A 14734-nucleotide genomic window follows, 5' to 3' on the forward strand; every position below is an offset into this window, starting at 1 on the left:
CTGCACCAGTGGATTGGTGAACAGAACCATCAGCGTAAATAATTTGCGAGAGTGTGTGCTGTGTGACTAAGTTATCAATACAGCTTAAGGCATCATGTCTGGCTTCAAGGCGAAGTTTTGGTTGTGATTTAAGAAGTAGTTTGGGGGGAAATGGAGGAATGGTAGTTTGGAATGGGGTAATATTCCATGGATCGTTGTGATGAATGGTTTTGAAAACCGACAAGTTGAAGATTGAGACACTTATGCACCAGTCCATCAATCTACAAGATTGATGGACTGAACACATCGACTCCAGGCTGAGGGACTGATTGCCTCAATCTCCACCTCTCCTTTCACCTTTCTGCTTTGTATTGGACTGATGAAGCCACTCTATGGCGAAACGTTTCCTAAATAAAGATTCCCATATGGTGCATAAGTGTCTCAATCTTCATCCCATGGAGCGGAGAAGTGCCGCTGTTGCCTTACTTGACATAGATCATGTATCTGATTCATGCGGAGGCCGGCACCAGTTTTTTCGATCCATCTGGAGGGGTGTTCACCAATGCTGAGGAAAGTTTGGAGGGCTTCTGTGCAGGGGTTTGAATGGGCTTGCCTGAGCATATTAACCCCAATTAGGATATTTCTTTCAGTAACACGATATCTGTTGCTTGGGATATCAAGTTCTTTTTGCATATTTAAAATTTTGGCAGTGCGAGGGCATCCTAAAATGATCCTCATTGCTTCGTTCTGCAGTTTTTCCAGCCCTCCAAGCTTCCAGTCAGACACAAGAGCAAGTAGTGGTGCAGCATAATCAACCAATGATCTAATATAAGCAAGGTACATCATTTTCACAATTTTAACATTAGCACCATACCTGGGGTGAAACCCTGCCACAACTCTAAGTGCACTCAGTCTTTCTTTGTATTGGCGACAAAGTCTCGTTACAGCAGGTCCAAGTAGTGGAACCTCAAAGCCTAGATACCAGTATCTGCTTACATATTCTAGAAGAGACCCATCATGCAACTGGATCTGACGAACTGTGCCTCTCTGCCGAGGAGGACGCCTATTGAGTATCTTTGTTTTATCAGTAAAGATTATCAAACCCATGTCCTGACACGAGGCTAGTACATGGTTAAGGATGTTTTGGGTGTTGGAGAATCCGGTGGTGTGAATCATTATATCATCAGCAAAACTAATCATATAATGATGGAGCTGGCTAGGCATAGCATTAAGTAAGGCACTAATTAGAATATTGAATAGTGTGGGACTGAGCACACCTCCCTGTGGGGTTCCTAATTCAAAGTCTTTAGTTATACTTCTATGTCCCTAGAACAACACAGACGACTTTCTGTTGGACAGGTAGCCTTTAATCCAGCGGAGAAGCCATCCTCCAACATCCATTCTGGCAAGTTCACTAATGATTACATGTCTGTTGGCTACATCGAAAGCAGATTTAAGGTCAAGAAAGGTAGTGTATGAGCTATCAGTGTGCAGAGTGAGAAAGGTGGTAATACAATGATGCACGCTCCTTCCATGCATGAAACCATGCAACCGGGGAGACAAAAATTGTTTGATTCTGTACATGAGACGATTAAGAATCATTCTCTCAAATGTTTTACACAAACAGCTAGTAAGAGATATTGGGCGAAATGCATTTTGTTGATTGGGCTTAGGAATTGGAATGATGAGGCTGTTGGTCCAAGATTGAGGGAGCTCCCCAGTTACATAGCTCATGTTATATAATTCAAGTAATGAATTACCTGGTACTCGACACAGCAATCTGAGTATGTTGTAAGTAATACCATGACTCTCTGGATATGCAAGGCATTACTCGGTGGTTTGAGTCCCGTGATGAGCCATACTCTTGCCTGTTTACTCCATGTCACCCACCTGCTGCCCAACCACTACCTCTACCACCGCTGCCGCTACACATCAACACTCGTGGTCTAGACACGCTACTATACACCACTACTGGTGCCACTAGACTACCTCAGTCACAGTTGTAGGCCAATACCATCATGAAGACGTCTGCTTCACTACTCCTGGTTGTCTTGCTGTGCTTCGGCATAGTCAAGAGTGACCTTACATTCTCAATGTTACCTGAAGGCCCTTCTGGTTTTGATGGAAACGTTTCTGCTGCTGTCCAGAGGAATAAGCGCGATTCTCCAGGATCTCCAAGTTACGGGTGGAGAACAGGAACTCAGGCTCCTGGATATCCAAGTATGACAGGTTGTCCTCCTTGCAGAGAGGAATGCTACGTGAGCAATGAATATTGTAACTGCGAGCTAGATGTATCATGTGCTATTCGTCATGGGCTGCCGATACCTGAACGTTCAATACACGGCACCACCACCTGGGGACATACAACCACAACGTCTAATGAACTCTTCTCGTCAAGGACTAGGGGATCATACATGTCTTGCCCTTCAATGTGTCAGACACGTAACAACTATGGAGATTGTGAGGTGGATTGGCACTGTAGAGATACGAGTGATCATGATGACAGAACCTCAACATTTTCGGGTAGGACTTACGAGTCTCGTATTCACGCAACACCATCTCTTTCTTCACATAGAACCTCAACGATGATAGACCACACACGGGCACCATATTCGCCACCGATCACCACTCCAGAGCCGTCTACAACTCCTTACTCAGTGTATAGGCGTAAATCAACTAATCTGCAAGGAAGCCATGGATCATCTAACAGCACTGGGCACCTCTACAGATCACTGGGGCTTGTAGGTCTGCAAGCTCTCGCGCTGCTTTTGGCAGTTTCTGTATGGTAGTGACCGGTTTGCGTCGAAACTTATTGAAGATGTATAGTGGTGACAATATGAAGCAACATAACACTCAGAAAGTGGCTAATAAGTTAAAAAATTCTTAGAGGTGACTACATAATTACTGATGTGAAGATTACTCACTAACATCTGACTTTAAGCATGAAAGTGTAATCTGAGTTTAAGAAATAAAATTGGTTTCTAAACTACTTTTATTTTTTGTCATTTATCTTACTCATCGCCTTCAGTGTCCGGTTAAAGAATCGTTTAGTAACTGGTATGACTATATAATCAAGGACAGCTGCGTAAATCACAGCATACCCTCACCATCATCACGGTCAAACCCCTCAAGGGAGGTTCCTTGACGCTGGTGAGGGGCTCTTGATCTAGGGAATTGGATCTATGCTCCGGTTCCCTGAATTGAGCCTGAATACCTTCCATCACCCTCTAGATGCGCTGTATAATCCTATGGGTTTGGTGTTCCTCCATGATTATAGTAATAATTATAATCACGGTCAAAGTGGAATACCTGATGAGGGTTAGCTGGTGTTTCAGGTGTTTAGATGTTCATACCGGTGTGATGGGCGCCCCTGACGCTGCTACTGCTCCTGCTGCAAATATCAAGTCAATTGGTAACAAATCCTCCTCAACTATCTCCAATAGGTCTAATTTAAAAAAATCCAGTAATAACAAGTGTCTGTAATATCATCTACAGTATATTTACAATTACAATAAATTCTCAGAGAGAGAGAGAGAGAGAGAGAGAGAGAGAGAGAGAGAGAGAGAGAGAGAGAGAGAGAGAGAGAGAGAGAGAGAGAGAGAGAGAGAGAGAGTGAGAGAGAGAAATCGAAGAGAGTTTTATTGGCCTGTGATATTTGGAAGTGCCAAGAGTCTCTCATGCTGCATGTCAACTTTACTGCAAGAATTTTTTTTCTTAACTGCAACATCTGAACTTGTTCAGCGATCTAAAACATAATACTATTAATAGCAATACTTAGAACATAGGATCCAGTGTGACAGTGGAGAACTTGTGACGAGTTTCCTTAGTACAGACAACGCGAGTTACCAACTAAATGGTTATAACTATGACCATAATGTTTAAAGGGGTGGACCAGTAAGCCATCGGAAGACCTTGGTCAAATGACAAAAAACTTCAGCGGCGGGTTATCATATGACTACGACCCGCGTCCGGAAACACTTGTCCTGTTTCCTGACGAATCTTACCATGCAATTAGAAGCCTGAGTAGATCTATAACCTACTATGATAACATGAACATAGATAAGTATGTTTATGGAGCAACTTGCAATGTGAACAGACTGACTGATGTTGTAGTGGCCAGGCTTAGGCTTGGTTACAAGTACTTCTGGCAGTTTGGGAGACACACAGATGATCAAACTAAATGTAAATTATGTGATCAGGCATATGGTCACTCTCTTGAATACTAAGTGCTTAATTGTCCACTTATTGAGGAATACAGAGATAGACTTTGTAATAAGCTATGTGACATATCAAGATATCTTATTAATGAAAATAAGATACCAGATATACTAAGGAAATTTCCTAAATTTGCATGTAACAGATAAGTGAACTATAGGTATGTAAATATAAATCTATATGTATTCATGTTAACCCCTTGGGGCCTAGTTCTTGGGCCTTTTGTGTATCCATATGCTGTTGCGCTACCGTCCACAGGATGGATATGGGGTGCACAATAAACTAGCCACTTCGGTGGCAAAATCTAAATCTCTTACCTAACCTAAGCTGAGTAACCCACAGGGAGGGTTTACCCATTTATGTGAATATAAAAATTAATTACGTGACAGGTCCAGCGCTGTATGACTCATATGGGTTTAGCACTTACTTTTAATATATTACATTCATATATATGACAGGATGGATAATGAGAACCTTCGAAACTAGGGATGCCAAGCCCATGATGACACTCTTCAGGTCGCTTGTTCTATCTAGGCTGGAATATTGCTGCACACTAACAGCACCTTTCAAGGCAGGTGAAATTGCTGACCTAGAAAATGTACAGAGAACCTTCACGGCGCGCATAACGGAGATAAAACACCTCAATTACTGGGAGCGCTTGAAGTTCCTGAACCTGTACTCCCTGGAACACAGGCGGGAGAGAAACATGATTATATATACCTGGAAAATCCTAGAGGGACTAGAGTGGCCTGGTGGCTAAAGCTCCCGCTTCACACACGGAGGGCCCGGGTTCGATTCCCGGCGGGTGGAAACATTTCGACACGTTTCCTTACACCTGTTGTCCTGTTCACCTAGCAGCAAATAGGTACCTGGGTGTTAGTCGACTGGTGTGGGTCGCATCCTGGGGGACAAGATTGAGGACCCCAATGGAAATAAGTTAGACAGTCCTCGATGACGCACTGACTTTCTTGGGTTATCCTGGGCGGCTAACCCTCCGGGGTTATAAATCCTAACGAAATCTTATCTTATCTTATCTTACCGAACTTGCACACGAAAATCACTCACTACGAAAGCAAAAGACTTGGCAGACGATGCAACATCCCCCCAATGAAAAGCAGGGGTGTCACTAGCACGTTAAGAGACAACACAGTAAGTGTCAGGGGCCCAAAACTGTTCAACTGCATCCCAGCATATATAAGGGGGATTACCAATAGACCCCTGGCTGTCTTCAAGCAGGCACTGGACAAGCACCTAAAATCGGTACCTGACCAGCCGGGCTGTGGCTCGTACGTTGGATTGCGTGCAGCCAGCAGTAACAGCCTGGTTGATCAGGCTCTGATCCACCAGGAGGCCTGGTTACAGACCGGGCCGCGGGGGCGTTGACCCCCGGAACTCTCTCCAGGTAAACTCCAGGTAATAAAATAAGTGTCAGGGGCCCGAGACTGTTCAACTGCCTCCCAGCATACATATGGGGGATTACCAATAGACCCCTGGCTGTCTTCAAGCAGGCACTGGACAAGCACCTAAAGTCGGTACCTGACCAGCCGGAGTGTGGCTCGTACGTTGGATTGCGTGCAGCCAGAAGTAACAGCCTGGTTGATCAGGCCCTGATCCACCAGGAGGCCTGGTCACAGACCGGGCCGCGGGGGCGTTGACCTCCGGAAGTCTCTCCAGGTAAACACACACAAACATGCACATTCATAGTGACACACGCACACAAAATAGGCCAAGTATCTATCGATAATTGCCTTTGGCAGGTGGTAAAACACACACACAGTGAAGAGGCGGTGCCAGGAACTATTACTCGACCCCAGCAACCACAATTATGTGGGCAGGGCCCGTGATGATGCCAACCCTCTCATATCGACCCACACCCCTTCACACATATACACAACACACACACACACACACACACACACACACACACACACACACACACACACACACACACACACACACACACATATACATGCATACAGGACAAGTGTCTAATCGACATGTGCCTAAGACAAAATGGTAACTAACACAGAGAAGCTGTGACCGGACCCCCTGCAACCACAAATAGGTGAGTACACATACAAACACAGGCTGAAAAGTAGATTGGTAGACCAGGAACCGTCCATGTGACTGCTAATCTGCATAGTTAGATCCATTTTCCTGACTCCTCACATCTCATACAGAGCCTGTCCCTGTCCACTGAATATTGTGCAGGTCATGATCGTTGTGTTCTAAGTGCCCATTCTCTGCAGTTCATGTATCAGAAATTTGGCAAACCTTTGGATCTTCGAGTTTCTTCACATGCTTGACTAAGGTTCCACGTTGGCGTTACATAATCTAAGACTGGTCTAGCTTATGTAGCGTATTATGTCTTAGAGACTCCTATGTTAAGGTTCCTAAATGTGGTTCTTAGGTTTCTTAAATATTACACCATATGCCATTAAAGTTATGCGGTTTAAATATATTCAGTATTATCAGTGATATGCTTGACGTGATGCTTACTCTCAGAGCTTTCTCTTTATGCGTCGTCTGCAGTGCCTCGCAGCCCGATCTGTATTCTATATCTGATCTTATTCTCTTTGTTTTATTGTTTTGCACCCCTGCAAAGGGAAGGGAGTGCTTTGATGCTGCTGAAGGGCTCTTGAGCCAAGAAATTGGAGTTATTCTTCCCTTCCTTGAATTAAACCTGATTACCTCCCATTCCCACACCCTAGACCAGATTCGTGGAGTTTCTTATTGAAATACCAATAGCACGAGCATCCATTATCCTTCGGAGAAAGATCTTGGTGAAATACAACAGACCTTAAAAAGTTCAAACAAATCTCCTTTGCATACCTAGGAGGCAGTAAAGCGCTGTTAAACAATTGCTTTACTATCGCATGCCGTAAGTCTTTGAAAGGTTAGTTAGTTAGTTTAATATGTTTATTATGCACCCCATACCCGTCCTGTGGGCGGTAGTCAAAAGATTACAGAGGTACATAATTGGTCCAGGGACTGGACTCCAAAGTTTTGATAGCTGAGCAAGTTACAGAGGTAATGAACTCACAATTTACAAAGGTAATGAACTCACAATTTACAAAGGTAATGAACTCACAATTTACAAAGGTAATGAACTCACAATTTACAAAGGTAATGAACTCCAGGTAGGTCTGGTCACAATCATGACAAGTTACAAAGGTATTTATAGATTACAGAGGTACGTAATGGGTCCAGGGACTGGGCCCCCAAAGTTTTGATAGCTGAACTAGGTACAAAGGTATCTTTGAAAGGGAAGTGCACAACGTTCACAACACAAACCAGCATGGATTTAGAGCGGGAAGATTCAATGTCTCTATAATCTTGTCATAAGAAAAGATTATAGAGACGTTGGAAGAAAACCGTTTTCTTCTTAAGTTCTACATCATACGTGCAGTTACATTAAGTTATCTAACCCGCATGAACTGTATCACTGTAGACAACAAGAGCATTTCACCCCTCCATGGAAAATGTGTTCATTTAATATCACATACCTACAAGTCCCTCCCAAGAAGCTCATTGCTAGTAATCCCTTCCTTATGTCACTTGTTAAAGCAACTGCTCATGAAGAAATTTCTCGCCTAGCTGGTAGTAATAAGTTATCACAAGTTATATACACTGATGGATCTAAACAGGAGTCTTCTGGCAGGGCTGCATCTGCTCTTGTTGCCACCTCCCAAGTTAAGAACGATAATAAACTTGTTGAACTAGGCATAAGAATTGACAATTGGATGTCTACACTGCAAACTGAATTGTTTGCAATCCTAATGGTGCTAAAGTTAACTTATGATACTGAGCATGACTCTATCATATTACTGATTCTCTGTCATCATTGAATGCTCTTGACTCCTATAATGACTCCAACAACATGCTCATTGGAGAAGCCAGGTATAGATACTCAAAAATCCGGGACAAAGGAATTAATATACAATTGCTATGGATCCCATCACACATTGGATTATTCCTTCACGATAAAGTTGATATGTAAGCCAAGAAGAGTACCCAGAAGGAGAATGTAGAATATAACTTTGATATATCTGTGTCTAGCATTAAGAATAATATTAGGAGAGAAGTAAATAATGAAAATGATTGTTACAGGAATGCAATTAGAAGCCTGAGTAGATCTATAACCCACTACGATAACATGAACATAGATAAGTATGTTTATGGAGCAACTTGCAATGTGAACAGACTGATTGATGTTGCAGTGGTCAGGCTTAGGCTTGGTTACAAGTACTTCTGGCAGTTTGGGAGACACACAGATAATGATCAAACTAAATGCAAATTATGTGATCAGGCATATGGTCACTGTCTTGAACACTATATGCTTAATTGTCCACTTATTGAGGAATACAGAGACAGACAGTATAATAACCTATGTGACATGTCAAGATAACTTATTAATGAAAATAAGATTCCAGATATACTAAGCAAATTTACTAAATTTGCTTGTAACAGATAAGTGAACTATGGATATGTAGATATAAATCCATATGTACTTCTGTTAACCCTTTGGGGCCTAGTTCCTAGCCCTTTTGTGTATCCATATGCTCTTGCGCCACCGTCCACAGGATGGATATGGGGTGCACAATAAACTAGCCACTTCGGTGGCAAAATCTAAATCTAAAATCTACCCTTTAGGGACTATTCCTCACCCTTGTCTATTACCCTCAACTCTCTGTTCTCCAGATCTTGTGTTTACTAAACCCCCTCAAAGGAGGCTCCTTCATGCAGGTGAGGGGACTCTTTGATCTAAGGAATAGAACCTGTGCTTCCCCTCTTTGAAATGGATCTGAATACTTTCCATTTCCCCAAGTGTTTATAACCCTATAACTTTAGCGCTTCTCCATGAATGTCAATAAGCTGTCAGGTGTGCCACAGCCAGTATGTACTCAGTTCCTCATGCTTTAACATCCGTGCGCACGGTGGGTATCTGGGCACCCGGAGGGCTCCAGGTTGAAACAACCAACAGCCCCTCCCAGCAGACAGAGGTGACAGCTGCCGTGACTTCACCTTTACAGAGGGCCTGGGATCTTCAATCAAATTGGCGTCTACCAGGATGTTGACACATCCCCAGGGCAGCTCTCCCTCGGGCTGCTAGCGGAGTCGCTGGCCTCTTGGACCTCTTGGGGAGGGTCGATGGTGCTCCTGCAAGCAGCAGATCCTGGCGCAACCTGCTGCTGTTTGTAATGGCTGTCTGGCTGTCCTGCCGAGGAGGGACAGGCACCTAGCAACATCTGTTGTTGGGGCAATGGATGAATTCCCTAGAATGTTTGTTAATTGATCATAACTCTGTAATTTGTTCATGATTGTAACCATGTATTAACGTGTTTATGATTCATTACCTTCGAAACTTGTAATGATTGTGACCAGCTCTACCTGGAGCTCATTACCTTTGTAACTTGGTCACGATTGGGACCAGATCTAGTTCATTATCTTTGTAACTTGCTCAGCTATCAAAGCTTTGGAGTCCAGCCCCTGGACCAATTATGTACCTCTGTAATCCTTTGACTACCACCCACAGGATGGGTAATGGGTGCATAATAAAGATATCAAACAAAAATTCACAATAATAATAATAATAATAATAATAATAATAATAATAATAATAATAGTAAAATGTATCTAAGCTTCTTCCCTATTACTCTTGCCTATTATTTTATTGTGTATAAGCTTCTATTATTGTTATTATAACCAAAATTAATCGCTGAAGTAGAAGCCTCCAGTTTGACACAGTCTAGGAAGATGCAGTCTGTATACTGAAAATATAGTATTTTTATTATTTTGTATTTGCTTGGAGAGGGAAGGGTGGCTACAAGGACACCAGTGGAAATGCAAGGACTCCAAATGAAATTCAAGGACCCCAATGGAAATTCAAGGACCCCAGTGGCAATACAAGGACCCCCTGGAAATTCAAGGATCACACTGGAAATACAAGGACCCTATGGAAATAAGTCACTTTATCTAACTTTTGTTGGGAATTATCTTGAGTTATTTACACAATGTATGATAATTATATGACTGGAGGTGCTGTCCTGGTAGACAGTAACTGTGAGGCTGGAGGTGCTGTCTTGGTAGACAGTAACTGTGAGGCTGGAGGTGCTGTCCTGGTAGACAGTAACTGTGAGGCTGGAGGTGCTGTCCTGGTAGACAGTAACTGTGAGGCTGGAGGTGTTGTACTGGTAGACAGTAACTGTGAGGCTGGAGGTGCTGTCCTGGTAGACAGTAACGGTATGCATGGGGGAATGCACATTAATGGCCTCGAGGGAGACAAGAGCTGTAGTTGGGAAACAAGTGTAGTCAAGGACAAGATAAAACCAATATTACAAACTAGTAATACCACAGGAGATAGCAATCAAGGGGACTCCACTAGCAATAGTGAGGATATGTTACCAGAAACAACTGGTGAGAGCTCCATTGTTAGTACTAGTGAGGATAGGAATGAGACAAATAGACATGCACCAACAGGGAATACAGTCACAAAAATCCAAGGCAAACGGAAACCAAGCCTGTGCTCATATTATGCACTTGGTATCTGCAGGCATGGGATATCTGAAAAAAAAACAGATGGGACGTGCAACTTTGATCACCCTAGAAAATGCCGTGCCCATATGACAACAGGAACATGCAAACTCCCTTCCTGTAACCTTTTTCACCCTGAAATGTGTTCCGATTTAATTACCACTATTGAGAGTGTTCTCACAGATCAAGTGGGCAGGAATAGGAAACAAAGACCCTCCACTATAAATAACAATAAAAACCAATGTAAATACTATAATGATCCACAGCTGCGCAATCTAACACATGCAGCTAGGAGGATTGGTAAAGCATACCGTGAATGTAGAACCCCAGACCTGCTCAGAACGTTCCAAGCTGCACTAACAAATGCAAGGAATAGAAAGGAAGAACTTAGGCAACAGGAATGGGAACAGTTTGTTAGTGGATTAAATAGGTCCACCCTTTTGAGTTTGGCTTGGAAAGGTATAAATAAAATAACCAGGAAAAAGACTGGCAATGTTGCTCATCCCTTTCCTCTTGAAAAGCAAATGACCTCATAAATGACTGGTCCAAAACATCCAGGCATGAAAGCCTTCCATCTCATATTAGAAAAAATTTAGAGAGTACTTCTGAAGAAATGTTGAAACTGATTAATTTTATGAGCCAAAATATTGATGAGAGTGATTGCCTCTTTACCGAGTATGAATTAGATAATGCATTAATCAAAGGTCGATCAACTGCTCCTGGAGAGGATGGTATAACCTATGATATTCTCAGAACTCTAAGGCACGTGCCTGATAACCCTTTGTTGGCACTGTATAATCTCAGTTACATTGAGGGCGTTCTTCCTACTTCCTGGACCAATAGTCTCATTGTGCCTATCCCTAAGCCCCAACAACCTGATACATTTAGGCCGATCTCCTTAACTAGTTGTCTTTGTAAAACTTTTGAAAGAATGATACTTAACAGACTGTACTACAGAATCAGACACCAACTTTTTCCCTACCTCTATGGGTTCATGAAAGGTAAAAGTGTGCAGAACTGTATTTCCACCTTTCTCACTGCACACACCTCTACTAGTTTTACCACTTTTCTTGATCTAAAATCTGCATTTGATATTGCGAACAGAACCGTTATACTACATGAACTAGCCAAAATGAATATTGGTGGTAGCTTACTCTGCTGGATAATAGGATACCTGTCAAATAGAGTATCCTCTGTCCTTTACCAAGGCTTCAGAAGTGATTCTAAAGAAATGTCTTTAGGTACACCGCAGGGAGGAGTTCTTAGTCCCATGCTATTTAATATTCTGATTAATGCTCTCCTAAATGCTCTACCTGCCTCACCTAAACATATAGCTATAAGCTATGCTGATGATATCATGATCCATACAACAGGGCATAAGAAGATGAATACCATTCTTAATGAAGTTCAAGCAATTTGTAATCGACTAGGCCTCATAATATCTTCCTCTAAAACAAAGATATTAACAAGCAAACGACATCCCCCACCCATCTATTTGCAGGGTGAAATCATTAGCTACGTTAAAACTTACAGATATCTTGGTGTAGATGTACCCTTTAACAAATCCACTATACCACAACTAAACAAGAAATGCAAAGCTAAGCTAAATGCTCTCAAAGCTGTTGCTGGCTACAATCCCAACTATGGTGCTAATGTGAGAATCGTGAGAATGATGTACATAGCCTATGTTAGGTCCTTAATTGATTATGCTGCTCCCATGTTGATATTAGCTAGAGAAAGTTCTCTCCTACCCTTGGAGTTAATGCAAAATGAAGCTCCCAGGATTATTCTTGGCTGTCCCAGATCTACAAAAGTTCTTAACATGAGGAAGGAGCTTGGTATTTCTAGTATCAGTGATAGGATTGTTGAAATTAACACTGTACTCGGTATTAGAATGTTGAGAAACGAACCAGACACTGTCACAGTGAATCTTACCAAGTGTCTAGAGGTAAATACACACAGATCTAAATGGATTGTGAAAACGTGCAATTGCATTAAGTTTTATAACCTGCATGAACTGTATCACTGTAGGCAACAAGAGCATTTCACCCCTCCATGGAAGATGTGTTCATTTAATATCACATACCTACAAGTCCCTCCCAAGAAGCTCATTGCTAGTAATCCCTTCCTTAAATCTCTTGTTAGAGCAACTGCTCAAGAAGAAATTTCTCACCTAGCTGGTAGTAATAAGTTATCACAAGTTATATTCACTGATGGATCTAAACAGGAGTCTTCTGGCAGGGCTGCATCTGCTCTTGTTGCCACCTCCCTAGTTAAGAACGATAATAAATTTGTTGAGTTAGGCATAAGAATTAACAACTGGGCGTCTACACTGCAAACTGAATTGTTTGCAATCCTAATGGCGCTAAAGCTAACCTATGACACTGAGCTTGACTCTGTCATCATTACTGATTCTATGTCATCATTGAAGGCTCTTGACTCATATAATGACTCCAACAACATGCTCATTGGGGAAGCCAGGTATAGATACTCAAAAATTAGGGACAAAGGAATTAATGTACAATTGCTATGGATCCCATCACACATTGGATTACTCCTTCATGATAAAGTTGATATGTTAGCCAAGAAGAGTACCCAGAAGGAGAATGTAGAATATAACTTTGGTATAACTGTGTCTAGCATTAGGAATAATATTAGGAGAGAAGTAAATAATGAAAATGATTGTTATAGGAATGCAGTTAGAAGCCTGAGTAGATCTATAACCCACTATGATAACATGAACGTAGATAAGTATGTTTATGGAGCAACTTGCAATGTAAACAGACTGACTGATGTTGTAGTGGCTTGGTTACAAGTACTTCTGGCAGTTTGGGAGACACACAGATGATGATCAAACTAAATGTAAATTATGTGATCAGGCATATGGTCACTCTCTTGAACACTATGTGCTTAATTGTCCACTCATTGAGGAATACAGAGACAGGCAGTATAATAACCTATGTGACATGTCAAGATATCTTATTAATGAAAATAAGATACCAGATATACCAAGCAAATTTCCTAAATTTGCTTGTAACAGATAAGTGAACTATAGATATGTAGATATAAATCCATATGTATTCCTGTTAACCCTTTGGGGCCTAGTTCCTAGGCCTTTTGTGTATCCATATGCTCTCGCGCTACCGTCCACAGGATGGATATGGGGTGCACAATAAACTAGCCACTTCGGTGGCAAAATCTAAAATCTAAATCTCTTCAGTACAGGAAAGACGTGCTATAACTTAAATTGCCAGGCACACCATCTAAAGGGGACAAAAAGATACAAAACATCCAGACCATGGGAAAATCTGGGTAGCCACAGCCACTCAAGAGGGAGAAGTTTGGTAGTGCCAGGAAGGAAAAAAATTGGCAGGAAATCGTAGAAATCGTACACCAAATCCAGTCATTTCTGGAGTGGAATCACAGTCGATGGCCTACACTCCAAACCAACAGATACATATGTTAGTGCCGAAAAAAAAGTCCCCCCAAGTACCACCAATCCGATGACATTTTTCTTTGCAAATATACAGGGTCTAAAGCCAGCAACGAACAACAAAATACCTTTCATCCGTGGACTGCTTGCAGAGGCAAATGCAATGTTCGCGGCTTTTGCAGAGACCCACATAAAGGATCACTTGGACAACGAAATATGGATCCCAGGTTACAACCTATACAGATGCGACAGAGTGAACAGGCAAAAGGGGTTGGGGGTTGGCTTGTATATAGCAAGTCACTTATTTGCACAGAGCTGCTTAATACTTGAAATGATGTAGTGGAAGCTTTAGCAGTAAAGATCGAGAACCAACGGATGCAACGTCCCAACAATTCCAGGAAGAGCTGTTGAAAATTGACCACTGTTTGGAAAATCTGCCAGCTCCTGCCCCCAACATCTTGCTCCTGGGGGATTTCAACTTAAGGCACCTAAAATGGAGGAATGTAGCAAATAATGTTGTTGCAGTGATAACACCAGGAGGCAGCTCTGACGAGAACTCACACATACACGAGC

Source organism: Cherax quadricarinatus, chromosome 15 (genome assembly GCF_038502225.1).
Source record: "Cherax quadricarinatus isolate ZL_2023a chromosome 15, ASM3850222v1, whole genome shotgun sequence".
Taxonomy (NCBI): domain Eukaryota; kingdom Metazoa; phylum Arthropoda; class Malacostraca; order Decapoda; family Parastacidae; genus Cherax; species Cherax quadricarinatus.